Genomic DNA, 12879 nt, shown 5'->3' with positions numbered 1-12879 from the left:
TTTCCAGCTACAAAATTTCAACCCAACAATAGAACTGTATTTTTGGCCCTCCAGCAACTTAAATTCCTTTGCACATGTGACATAAGAGAGAAAATTTTGATTTCATGTGCTTGATAGAGATCTCCTCCTTCGCTAGCCCTTTCCTCTTCTTCCCTTAAATTTCACACTTTTTCTGGCCCCAGAAGATTCAGATTGAACTTGAAGAGTGAGTGCTCCAAATGAGGTCGAGTTGTTGCCTTTAAATAGGTGTTTCTGCCCCTCAGTTAGGCCGACTTGGTGGAGGAGGCCTAGAAGACCTCATTTGCATTTAAAATAAATTTATTTCTTGACAAATGAAGCCCAAGAAGGTTCTGATACAATATGATATGGACAAGGACACATGACATAAACCCTAGAAGCCTTCAATGGAGGATTTGACCTAAAAAGAATTGACCCAAGCATGAAACCCATGCTTTAATAAGTCAATTTCTTTAATAATAAAATTTATTTTTCTTTTGATAAATACATTACATCATGACTCAAATATGATTATCAAGACCAGCACTAGTTACATTCTTCAACAAATTGTTTTGCAAATATTGCGAGCACCTAATGGCAGGTGAGTGGGGGTATTTATAAGTTGAAACAACACTTGGTTGGTACAAGAGGCCGAGTAACATCATGTGACGCACTGAATGCAGTGATAAGGCCTAATAGTACACAATACATTGACAAGTTTGAGATATTTGAAGAAGAGAAGGTTAAGGAAGAGGCAATAAAAGTAGAAATTGCAAAGTGTCAGCTTGTAGAAACTATGAGAGCAAGTGGGTGTGATGATTTTGACCTTCAAAACTCCCCCTCTATCCCTTCCACCAATGTCCATGACTCCTTCCATCATGTTCCTCCCCCTCCTAGTTCTCACAGTCAAGCTATAAGTTAAAAGAGGATGAATATTAAGAGATATTTCACACCTCTTCCCAGCTCTGCCTTTGTTGGTGCCACTGCGTACTCACCAAGTCTAACTAAACCCACCTTAGATACCCATTGGAAAAAGAAATGCAAAGGAGTTGTTTTTCAATACATTGTCAAATGGTGGTATGATGCAAATATCCCCCTTAATGCTCCCCACTCACCTTATTACAAAGTATGTGGGACTCTATTATATCTCCGAGAAAGGGCTTCAAAGGCCCTAGTATGCATGACATGAAGAGATCTAGTCTGCAAAAGGAGGTTTTATTCATTGATGAATATTTTAAGGAATTTAAAGAGTCGTCGACCAAAACAGGTTGTTCCATCATGTCATATGGATGGACTAATGGAAAAAACCATACTATCATAAATTTCCTCGTCTCTTTCCCTCAAGGAACCATGTTTTTGAAATCAGTAGATGCATATGATAGGGTAGAAGATGAAAACCTCTTATTTGATTTTTTAGAAGAGATGGTTAGGATAATGGGGGAGCATAATGTTGTGCAATTCATCATAGATAATGCCTCAAACTATGCTCTTGCTGGAAAAATGCTAGAGTCCAAATATAGGACCATCTTTTGGACTCCATGTGCTACACATTACATAGATCTCATGCTTGAGAACATAGACAGAGTGGATTGGGTAAAGAATACTGTAGTGCATGCTAAGTGTATCACAAAATACATCTACAACCACTCATGGATATTGAGCCTAATGAGGAAGAACGAACTTGTAAGGACTACCATCACAAGATTTGCAACTCACTTCCCCACATTGCAATCCCTCGCTTTTGATCAATAAAACTTGCAAAAATGTTTTCTAGTGATGATTGGAATGTATTTTGATGGGCTCCCAAACAAGATGGAAAAGACACCAAAAAGAAATTTTTATAACGACACGTATTGGAAAAAAGCATCAAAGATTGTGAAAAATAGCAATCCCTTGTGTTAACGTGTTTCAGTTGGTGGGTAGGGAAAAATTGACCATGGGCTACATCTATGAGGTTATGGATCAATCCAAGGCGCAGATACGGGCACCATATAAGGATAGAGAAGGTAAATATGAGCCTATTTGGGAGATCATTGATAACAAATGTAACAATCAACTCCATCATCATATACATGCAGCCGAGTATTTCCTGAAACCAAGGTATCATTATAGAGCTTGGTTAGGAGAAAATCAGACTAGGGAGGTCAAAGATGGTTTGTACGAGTGCTCAAAGCACATGATCCCTAATGAGTCTAAGCAATTAGAAATACATTGACAAATTAGTGCTTTCACTAGGGCCACAGGTATTGTAACCCACCAAAAAGTAACACCTAGGAGAAAAACTTTATCCTCCTTGGATGGCCATCTAGCCAGTAGCCCTACATGATCGACACATGACATCATGCTAAGATTCTTCATTTGTTGCTCTAGTCAGATCTCTCTCTCCCATACGGCACTCCTTCTTGAAGGAAGGAGGGTTATCCATCAAGAGGTACTTTAACCATTCTGTAATCATGTGCTTTCACTTAATGTTATGGGCACACTAATATGGATCAAGGGGAAAACTACGAGATTCATTGATCTTGACTATATTCTTGTTTCCTCACTTCACCTTTAACCATTTTGTAATCATGTGCTTTCACTTAATGTTATGGGCACACTATATGGATCAAGGAGAAAACTGCAAGATTCATTGATCTTGACTATATTCTTGTTTCCTCACTTCACCTAGGAGGTTGGTTTTTGACTCTAGCCCAATGGGACCTCCTTTGAGGCCTTAGGGTTTTAGGAAGGATACCACTGAAGAGGTTGTGATAAAGGTAGAGTGTCCATGGTATTCTATACAACACTTTCCATCTTTCTTTGTATTCATTTCCATTCTCCGGGCTAGTGGTCAATGGTCTTGGGATTGGCACCCTTTCATCCTCATCCGTAAGTCTAGGACAAAAAAAATTGTCATGGAGGTTGATGCAGTTAAAAGAAAGATAAAAGTATAAGAAAACCACAATGAAAGAAAAAGATAGAATGCACATGATGCTTCATCTATTAAAAGGAGCTCTTCTATTGTCACAACATGATGAGCGATAAATTGACTCATCTTCAAGGGGTATTAAATGCAAAATCTCAAAAAGCAAGCTTGGGCTCTTGAGTTATGCACCCAAATTAAAGGAAATCATAAAGAAATTAAAGGTGAACTAGAGGGGTGGAAAAAGCAAGCCGACGAAAGGGGTAACTCATGCCTCCATGATTGCCCCCTCATTACATCTATACACTCATGTTAAAATTGGCAACTATTATGGCCAAACTCCATGTGGGTCATCTTATTTATGGCAGCAGATATTTTTCTTGGATCCCTCTCATCGAGAGGTGTAGGATTGATCTAAATATCATCCGATTCCAATAAGTATTCATGGAGGTATGAATTTATTTGTGTTATGGGACAATTCGTCAAGGTCAGCCAGCGAACAAATAACCCCCATGCGTGCTCAACGTTTTAGTATAAAAGGAGGTGACTTGATAGTCATTTGCACACACTTCACTCTTGATTTCTCTCCACTTCTTTTTGGGTTTTAGTGGAAGAGAAGTCTAAGAGGAGGAAGCCCTAGGCATAGGAGGAAAGGAGACTAAACAAGGAGCCCTAGCCACAGTCTAGTCGCAATCATGAAGAGGTTCAATATTGCCCTAGCCGCAGTCCTAAAGAGGGTGGTTTAGCCGCAGTCTAAGAGAGGAGATCCCTGCTCCTATACGCTACCCAAACCTGCCCTAATATGTTGCCTAAAGGGATACCCTAACCGCAGTAAAGAGGCTCCCTAACTCGTTGTCTAAAGGATGCCCTAACCAACAAAGAAGGTAGGGACAACGTGGATGTCTTAGCGCTCTTGGAGCCTCTTGGTGACTGCGTGGAGGGTTGTTCTATGCTACAGCTAGGCCGAGTTTGAAGAAGAGAGCACACAGGTCTGTGTGGGCAGCTTCAAGGTAAGGGTAACATTGTTTTGGTTGGCTATAGGTGACAGCAAGTCCCTGTGGTAGGCCGCAGGCCTTGCCTAACTAAAATAGGGACAGCGTGGAGGTTTCTTGGGTCGAAAAGTGCCTAGAACAGCGACACGTATGGAGACCCATCCTTGATAAGGTCGCAGTCTTTGAGGGTTGTTTTGGGTGGTTGTTTGAGGGTTGTTGTAGCACATGGGTGCCCTAACCAATCACTGTGAGGAATAGCAGCAAACGCAAACTTAGACACCACCTATCCGCTGTAAGTTAACAGTTCTGAGAATGCATTTTCGGTGCACATCTTGGCCACAGTCTTGAAGACCAGCCACGCTGAAAGGAGAGGTCTCTTCAGATGTTTTATGAGGAGATCATAATCGCTGTCACAAGAGGTTCTTATCAGCAGTTTAGAAGGGCTATACTACGTTGGCTGAAGGAACTGCTACAGCAATGAGAAACCTCCCTATCTTGATGAGAAGAAGCTCCTATAACACACAGATCAGCATTGTACATGTTGATGATAGCCTTGTGTGTATCCTAAGACTGTGGGATCATAGTCTATCTTGTTGCTGGGCTAGGCCATAGGCCATAGCCAGCAGCTAAGGCAGTGTGACAACATGACTAAAGCAGTTTGGCAACATGACATAAGTAATGGTGCAGCATGGTGTAGATCAGTGTTGTTGGACATGGTGCAGCAATGGTACATGGGACAACAATGGCACATGGTGCAGCAATGGTACATAGGACAGCTATGGTACATGATGCAGTACAGTGATGGGCATAGTCATGATTAGTGAAGCACAATGAAATGCAACATAGTGATGATGGGTACAACAATGGTACATGGGACAGAAATGGTACATGGTGCAGTGATGGTACATAGGACAGCTATGGTACATGATGCAATACAATGATGGGTACAGTCATGATTAGTGAAGCATGATGAAATGCAGCATAGTGATGATGGGTGCAGCATAGTGAAGTGCAGCATGATGATGAGGTATAGCACAATTATAGGTGCAACATGGTGATGGAGTCACCTTATAGAATCAGTTGAAGCAGCATGCCTTCAACTGAGTTCAGTTACCTCATGTATCATCTTCTTAGAGATGATCTATGCTCCTATTTAAATAAGTCAAAGTGTTGACTTCTGTTGTAAATGTACTATCTCTCTCTCTCTACTGAACTATTGAAGAACATATAAGAAGAATTGATCAAGGGTTTCCCCACATTGGGGTTTGTCCCTAGCTAGCGCCACATCTTGTGTCCTCTTGTCTTGGCTTGTCTTCTGCGATTTACGTTTATGTTCTATCTGCAATTTACTATTATGCTGATGTGATTGCTAATCTGGAAAAGATATTTAGCTAGCTATGAAAATTGAAATAAATTGCTCTAAATATAGAACATACCTAAAATTAACATGGTATTAGAGGTGAGGTGAAGACAAAGCCCAAGCAAGAGTGAAAGAGCAATCACTGAAGACAGTTGGGAAAGGGCAAAAGAATCAATGGATTCCTCATCCCTCTTCAAATTCACCAAGGGTGAAGTCGAAGCAGAGAATATTATCAAATTGGTGCAGCGGAAGCTTTTGATGGCCTACCTAAAGATCACTTCAATGGGAGGTCCGGCCATAATGCGAAGGAGTGTCCGAATATTAGGGACACATCACTTGATGATGATAACAATCATTCCATAGACATCTTCAATGATTGGAGAAATGACAGGTAATGCAGGTCATCGAGGAAATAGCCGACTCTTCAAAGAAAGCAAGGAACCCCAGGTATGAAGAATCAAATGTTGTTTCTAATAAGATAAAGAAGCATTATCTTATATTGGCCCTCTCCTCCACACTCTTTGGGAATCTGGATTATCAATTGTAGTGCTTCAAGGCACTTCATCAGATAGAAGGGTGCTCTCTCTAAATTGGTAGAGATGGAAACAATCGTGGAATTATAGTTGGAGTCAATGCCACCTATCCCGGAAAGGGTGCAGGGAATGTTACCCCTCAATTAAATGAGGATAACTCGATTCATTTACAAGAATCTCTTTTATGTACCTGATCACAAGAAGAACCTGGTGTCCATTTCGGCAATGGAAATCAAAGGTTTCAGGGTGGCATTCATCGATGAAAAGGTATGTGTTTGAAAATAGAATTTTCAAAGATGCTTTTACTCATGGGTTCACGGTTGGAAATTTGTATCAAGTTGCAGAAAGTCCATTGGGGACCATATCAGTTGACACATCTCGTCTAAAGCACCAGAGGTCTGCTTATTATGGGGCCCCACCCGATGTGAGTCAGAGGGTGACAGGGATGTCTAAATTCAAGAAGAGCATGAGGGTACATGTTCGAGATGTACCAAAGGAAAACATACAAGGGGACCATTCCCCTCATGTGGCAGGTCTACAAGTTTGGAAAAACATGTGGCAGGTCTACAAGTTTGGAAAAACATGTGGCAGGTCTACAAGTTTGGAAAAACCTGAGGGGTTTGAGATTCATGATCGGGAATCTCATGTATGCAGGTGGAAGAAAGCCCTCTATGGCTTGAAGCAAAACACCTCGGGCTTAATATGAGAGGATTGGCAGCTGTCTGATGAAGCTGAGATTCACTAGGAGTGAAGCAGATCCAAACCATTGCTTGAAGGTTGTGGATGATAGACCTCTCATACTGGCACCTTATGACGACGACCTCTTTCTGACATGTGCAAACCCTCTCATTTGCAAAATTAAGAGGGAGTTGGATTCCAGATTTGGAATGATGAACTGCAATCTCATGACTACCTCGATGGATCTTAACTTTCAGAAGTTATGTGGTAGGGATGCCAGACCTGATTTGGGAAATGCCTCTGAGTTTCACAAACTCATTCTAGCATTGATGTTCTTGGTGAACTCCCGTCTGGATATATGTTTTGTAGTTAGCATGTTGAGCTCATATATGGTTGAGCCTCACTGGATTGGTGCCAAGAATATTCTGAGATATTTTCGGGGCACAATCTCTCATGGATTGAGATACACTGCCGGAAATGTAAAGCTGCATAATTATTCGAATGTTGACTGGGCAGGTAGTGTGGAGGATCGCAAGAGCACTTCTTAGTGTTGGTTCTCTTTGGGTTCTGCTTCGATATCCTGGATGAGCAAGAAGCAAAAGACAGTTGCTTTGAGCACCACTGAGACTGAATACATAGCTACGAGTATGACCTCATGTGAAGCTGCCTGGTTGAGGAAGCTCTTCAGTGAGTTGTTTGACACATGATGGATACCACCGTGATCTTCTGTGACAACCAGAGGGGGATTTGACTATTGAGGAATCTCGTGTGTTATGATCGCTCCAAGCATATAGACATCAAGTACCACTTTATCTGGGATATGGTACATCGATGAGCAAGAAGGCTCCATCGCATTGGGACTGATGTGCAAGTCGCAGACATTCTGTCGAAGCCCCGAGGAAAGGTCAAATTTGTGACTTTCCGGAACGACTTGGAGTTGTTGAGAGACCCTCTTATGAGGGTCCTGTATGATGCATGCATTGAGCTCTGGGAGCTCCGAGGGGCTTGGGGTACTTCTTGGAGCAACAAGTGACCATAGGGCGACTCACCCTCCCCTAGTGGTGCGCTGTGTACAGGGTGAATGGTTCAACCTTCCCCTGTGATACCCCATGGCGACTTGTGGGCAGGATGAGTGGTTCTCCTACTGAGGCATCCTACCCATGCAGTCTGGGACTCATGGGAAGTACCTCTCATTTGGCCAATGAGTAGGGAAATGGGGTTAGGGACCATAGTAGTACCGATGGACGCATCGTGTATCTACCGTACTCCCTATGCTAGGATGACCGACATTGATCTGGGATCAATTGGAACTGACGTCGGGTTAGTAAGAGTGGTATAGCTCACTCTCTGGAACTTACTTCGAGTCAATAAGAGCACTATTTAGCACTCTCTTTGTCTGGGATTGACTTCGGGTCAATAGAGGATGGTAGGAGACATTCTCAATCAATTCTTCTTCTTCATGGTTCAGCAAAGCAGAGCAGTGCAGGGCACCAATGGCAGAGATAGTACAATCTGGCAGATGGATCAGCAGATGGAGTTCTCCCTTGTTGAGAGGGAGTGTTAAAATTGGCAACTAGGGCCAAACTCCATGTGGGTCATCTTATCTATGGTAGCTGATATTTTTCTTGGATCCCTCTCATCGAGAGGTGTAGGATTGATCTAAAGATCATCCGATTCCGAAAAGTATTCATGGAGATATGAATTTATTTGTGTTATGGGACAATTCGTCAAGGTCGGCCAGCAACCAAATAACCCGCATGTGTGCTCAACGTTTTAGTATAAAAGGAGGTGACTTGATAGTCATTTGCACACACTTCACTTTTGATTTCTCTCCACTTCTTTTTGGGTTTTAGTGGAAGAGAAGTCTAAGAGGAGGAAGCCCTGGACGCAGGAGGAAAGGAGACTAAACAAGGAACCCTAGCCACAGTCTGGCTGCAATCATGAAGAGGTTCAATATTGCCCTAGCTGCAGTCCTAAAGAGGGTGGTTTAGCCGCAGTCTAAGAGAGGAGATCCCTGCTCCTATACGCTGCCCAAACCTGCCCTAATACGCTGCCTGGATACCCTAACTGCAGTAAAGAGGCTCCCTAACTCGTTGTCTAAAGGATGCCCTAACCAGCAAAGAAGGTAGGGACAACGTGGGTGTCTTAGGGTTGTTGGAGCCTCTTGGTGACTACGTGGAGGGTTGTTCTATGCTACAGCCAAGCCGAGTTTGAAGAAGAGAGCACGCAGGTCTGTGTGGGCAGCTTCAAGGTAAGGGTAACATTGTTTTGGTTGCCTATAGGTGACAGCAAGTCCCTGTGGTAGGCCGCAAGGCATGCCTAACTAAAATAGGTATAGCGTGGAGGTTTCTTGGGCTGAAAAGTGCCCAGAACAACGACACATATGGAGGAGACCCATCCTTGATAAGGCCACAGTCTTTGAGGGTTAAATTGGGTGGTTGTTTGAGGGTTGTTGTAGCACATGGGTGCCCTAACCAGTCACTGTGAGGAACAGCAGCAAACACAGACTTAGACACCACCTATCCGTTGTAAGTTAACAATTCTGAGAATGCATTTTCGGTGCACATCTTGGCCACAGTCCTGAAGACCAGCCACGTTGAAAGGAGAGGTCTCTTCAGATGTTTTATGAGGAGAGCCTAATCGCTGTCACAAGAGGTTCTTATCAGCAATTTAGAAGGGCTATACTACGTTGGTTGAAGGAACTACTACAGCGATGAGAAACCTCCCTATCTTGATGAGAAGAAGCTCTTATAACACATAGACCAGCATTGTACATGTTGATGGCAGCCTTGTGTGTATCCTAAGACAGTGGGATCATAGTCTATCTCGTTGTTGAGCTAGGCCACAGGCCATAGCCAGTAGCTAAGGCAGTGTGACAACATGACTAAAGCAGTGTGCCAGCATCACAGAAGTAATGGTGCAACATGGTGTAGATCAATTTTGCTGGACATGGTGCAACAGTGGTACATGGGACAGTAATGGTACATGGTGCAGCTATGGTACATAGGACAGCTATGGTACATGATGCAGTACAGTGATGGGTACAGTCATGATTAGTGAAGCATGATGAAATGCAGCATAGTGATGATGGGTGCAGCAATGGTACATGGGACAACAATGGTACATGGTGCAGCAATGGTACATAGGACAGCTATGGTACATGATGCAGTACAGTGATGGGTACAGTCATGATTAGTGAAGCATGATGAAATGCAGCGTAGTGATGATGGGTGCAGCATGATGATGAGGTATAGCACAATGATAGGTGCAGGATGGTGATGGAATCACCTTGGAGAATCAGTTGAAGCAGCGTGTCTTCAACTGAGTTCAGTTACCTCATGTATCATCTTCTTAGAGATGATCTATGCTCCTATTTAGATAAGTCAAAGTGTTGACTTCTGTTGTAAATGTACTCTCTCTCTCTCTCTCTGTTGAACTATTGAAGAACATATAAGAAGAATTGATCAAGGGTTTCCCCACATTGGGGTTTGTCCCTAGCTAGCGCCACATCTTGTGTCCTCTTGTCTTAGCTTGTCTTCTGCGATTTATGTTTATGTTCTATCTGCAATTTACTATTATGCTTGATATGATTGCTAATCTGGAAAAGATATTGAGCTAACTGTGAAAATTGAAATAAATTGCTCTAAGCATAGAACATACCTAAAATTAAGAACTCAAGATGTTGGACCTCCATTAGCTAGTCACTTGACTATAGCATCGTTCGCTAAAGTCCTTCCCATTCAACAACCAGCATTCTCACACATACCTATGAATTAATGGGCTAACTTGGAACATGTCACTTACCTTTGGGGGCTAGAAACACCTAATAGGGTTATCCATCTAACCATCCCTAACATAAGGAGGTGACCTGCTTAGAAGGCTTAATCTAGTTAGACATTTGAAGGTGAGCTTTGTGTGAAGTAGTATTGTGCCCCCAACATCAGGGATTGTCCACTATGATGCATTTATGGTTATTGCCCCTAATCATTGGTGATTTTCACTTGATATGGAGAGGATTTTGTCAAGTGGTATCATCGCAACAGCAGAGACCTTTGGAGACATGATTATCACTCCATTCAACGGCATACCAAACGTCGTTTTACACATTCCAGAGAGCAGATATGGCCTAGTTGATGTACTGTTGTGCACCCAAAGCAAAGTGTTGGACTACTTGATGATTCCACATGGTACTTGACACTTCGAGGTACCCCCAAATAATGAAATGTTAAGCCTATGAAGTTTGGTGTTGGAGATATTAATGATGTGCACAATGGACCCAGGATGCCCACAGGATAGGCTTGACACTATTTGATGTGCGTCACTTGTTTTGGACCCCGGATAATGATGATTATCCTTGAGATGGAAAGGAAGGATTGCACATCACTTTTATGCCCCAATGTTGGAGTATAAGAGTGCCCCATCACCCCTCTTTCCCTTTAGAGGGGGATGTTGAGCACCATGGTGATGACATCTTATTTGAAGGCAATTTGGAGGCATTCCCATAAACGTGGAGCTACTCTTTAGAGTATGGAGCACTCAGCAACTTACTTGACACTTACTTGTGGCACTTAGAGCTCATTTGGAGGATAAATTCATAGTAGAGGAGGCATTTTCTCCCACACATGTGGGCATTTTGGCATATTTTGTTATGTTTTGAGCTATGAGATTGGCTTGTAACCTCTATTGTGGAACACTCAAAGTAAACTTGTAATTAGCGGTTTTTACTTGTATTATTATAGAAATGAGGGAGATAAGTCTCATATAAATAGAGACTCCCCTCATTTCATTTTTTATGATCATACATTACATCACTCTTTCCTTTAAAAGAGTGTGAATTTGTAATTTTTCGCTGCTTGCGCAAAATGTGATCTTTCTATGGTGCAACTTTCTCCCAGAAATGGGCTTTTGTGTGGGTTTTCTGGGGATTGAAAGAAGTGTTTCTTGGAGAATTGTGTAAGTTTAATGCTTTATCTTCTATATTTTGCATATTGTATGTGTGAAGTAGGGTTTCTATTTTGTGCCATGACTAAATGTTAATTCTTTGGTGAAATCTTGCTTCATTATATTATGCAAAATTGTTCTCTTGAAACCTATAAAGAAACTTTGATTCTGCATTGCTTGTATCTAATTTCTCCCCTCACAAGGAGAATAGTTAAATTTTTAGAAGTGGATGCTCTAGTCATCCACCCTTACTCCATCAAAACCTTTCCATGGAATTTTAGTCCTAGAAGACTCCATTAAACCCTTGTAGGATAAGGCACTAATCCTTGGTGTGTTGATCATCCATAATTTTTATTAAATTTCATCTTCTTTCTCCCATTTCTAAACATCTAGGGTTAGTTGCTAGGGTTTCTAAGGTAGATGTATGCACAAAAGTGAATTTTGGTTGGATGTTTGTGGCTTATAAATTAGGAATTGCATCTATAAATCATATAAGGGCAAGATCTAGCATAATGCATAGTTAATCTTCCTATTTAGATCTGATGCCATCCTTCTTTTGTTGTCAATTCCCTACCCTAACCCTAGTCTTTACTGGAAGGCCTTTGTTCACTTCTTAATTATCACTGGAAGGCCTTTTCCTTAGCTACTATATGACATTATGCAACTTATTATTGCATATCAATCAAACCTTAATTTACAGCAGCCTTATCTTTGGTCTAGGTATAGAGTATTTGAACCCTAGTATAGAACATCTAGGCCTTTTCGATACTCTAGGCCATACTATAAACCTATTTGTCCATCACCTTGAACCATAGCATTAGAATATCCTTTAGGTGATCTAGGAAGTCTACCTTGTGATTGAATACCACCATAGAGCAAGAGAAACATTGTTGAAGTAACAGTGGCAACCCTTTCTCTTGTTGCGATAAGGTCTAGCCACGCCCAATGCAACTTTACATCGGGCTTGCTAGATTTTGCGACAACATCTTTAGTGCCATTACCAGAGTATTTGAGTCCACCTCCTCACAATTTGAAGTCTAAGTTTCATTTTCTTGATTGAGTTTATCCCATAGACAAGGATAAATCTACTCATCTAGCGACTACACTAGAAGAACAAAGCCCTAGTTCTTCATTGATCTTCAAACACCCCATGCTTGTACGGTGAAGCAAGCATCTTTCAAGGCATTTTAGTCCACCCTAGCGACTCCACAATTGATTGTTATGCAAGAGTCAAGACAATGGCTCCTTAGGATTTGCATGAAATGTACCTTGCTCTAGATGCTAAGGATACTCCTGGATATTCTAATCATTATGGTACATATTGTATGATAGATGTTCAAAGTTTGATGGTGATCCTTCTTCAACAGTTGATCATGTGGTAAGATTCATCAAGTATGCTTCAGAGATCAATATGTTTCATTAGGATGTTCTCATGAGGTTATTCCTTAATTCTCTTGGGAAAGATCGAAGAGA

The sequence above is a fragment of the Pinus tabuliformis genome, chromosome 7 (genome assembly GCF_031772625.1).
Source record: "Pinus tabuliformis cultivar Carrire ecotype Pingquan chromosome 7, CPIR1, whole genome shotgun sequence".
Lineage (NCBI taxonomy): Eukaryota > Viridiplantae > Streptophyta > Pinopsida > Pinales > Pinaceae > Pinus > Pinus tabuliformis.
Note: the sequence above shows the minus strand (reverse complement) of the source record.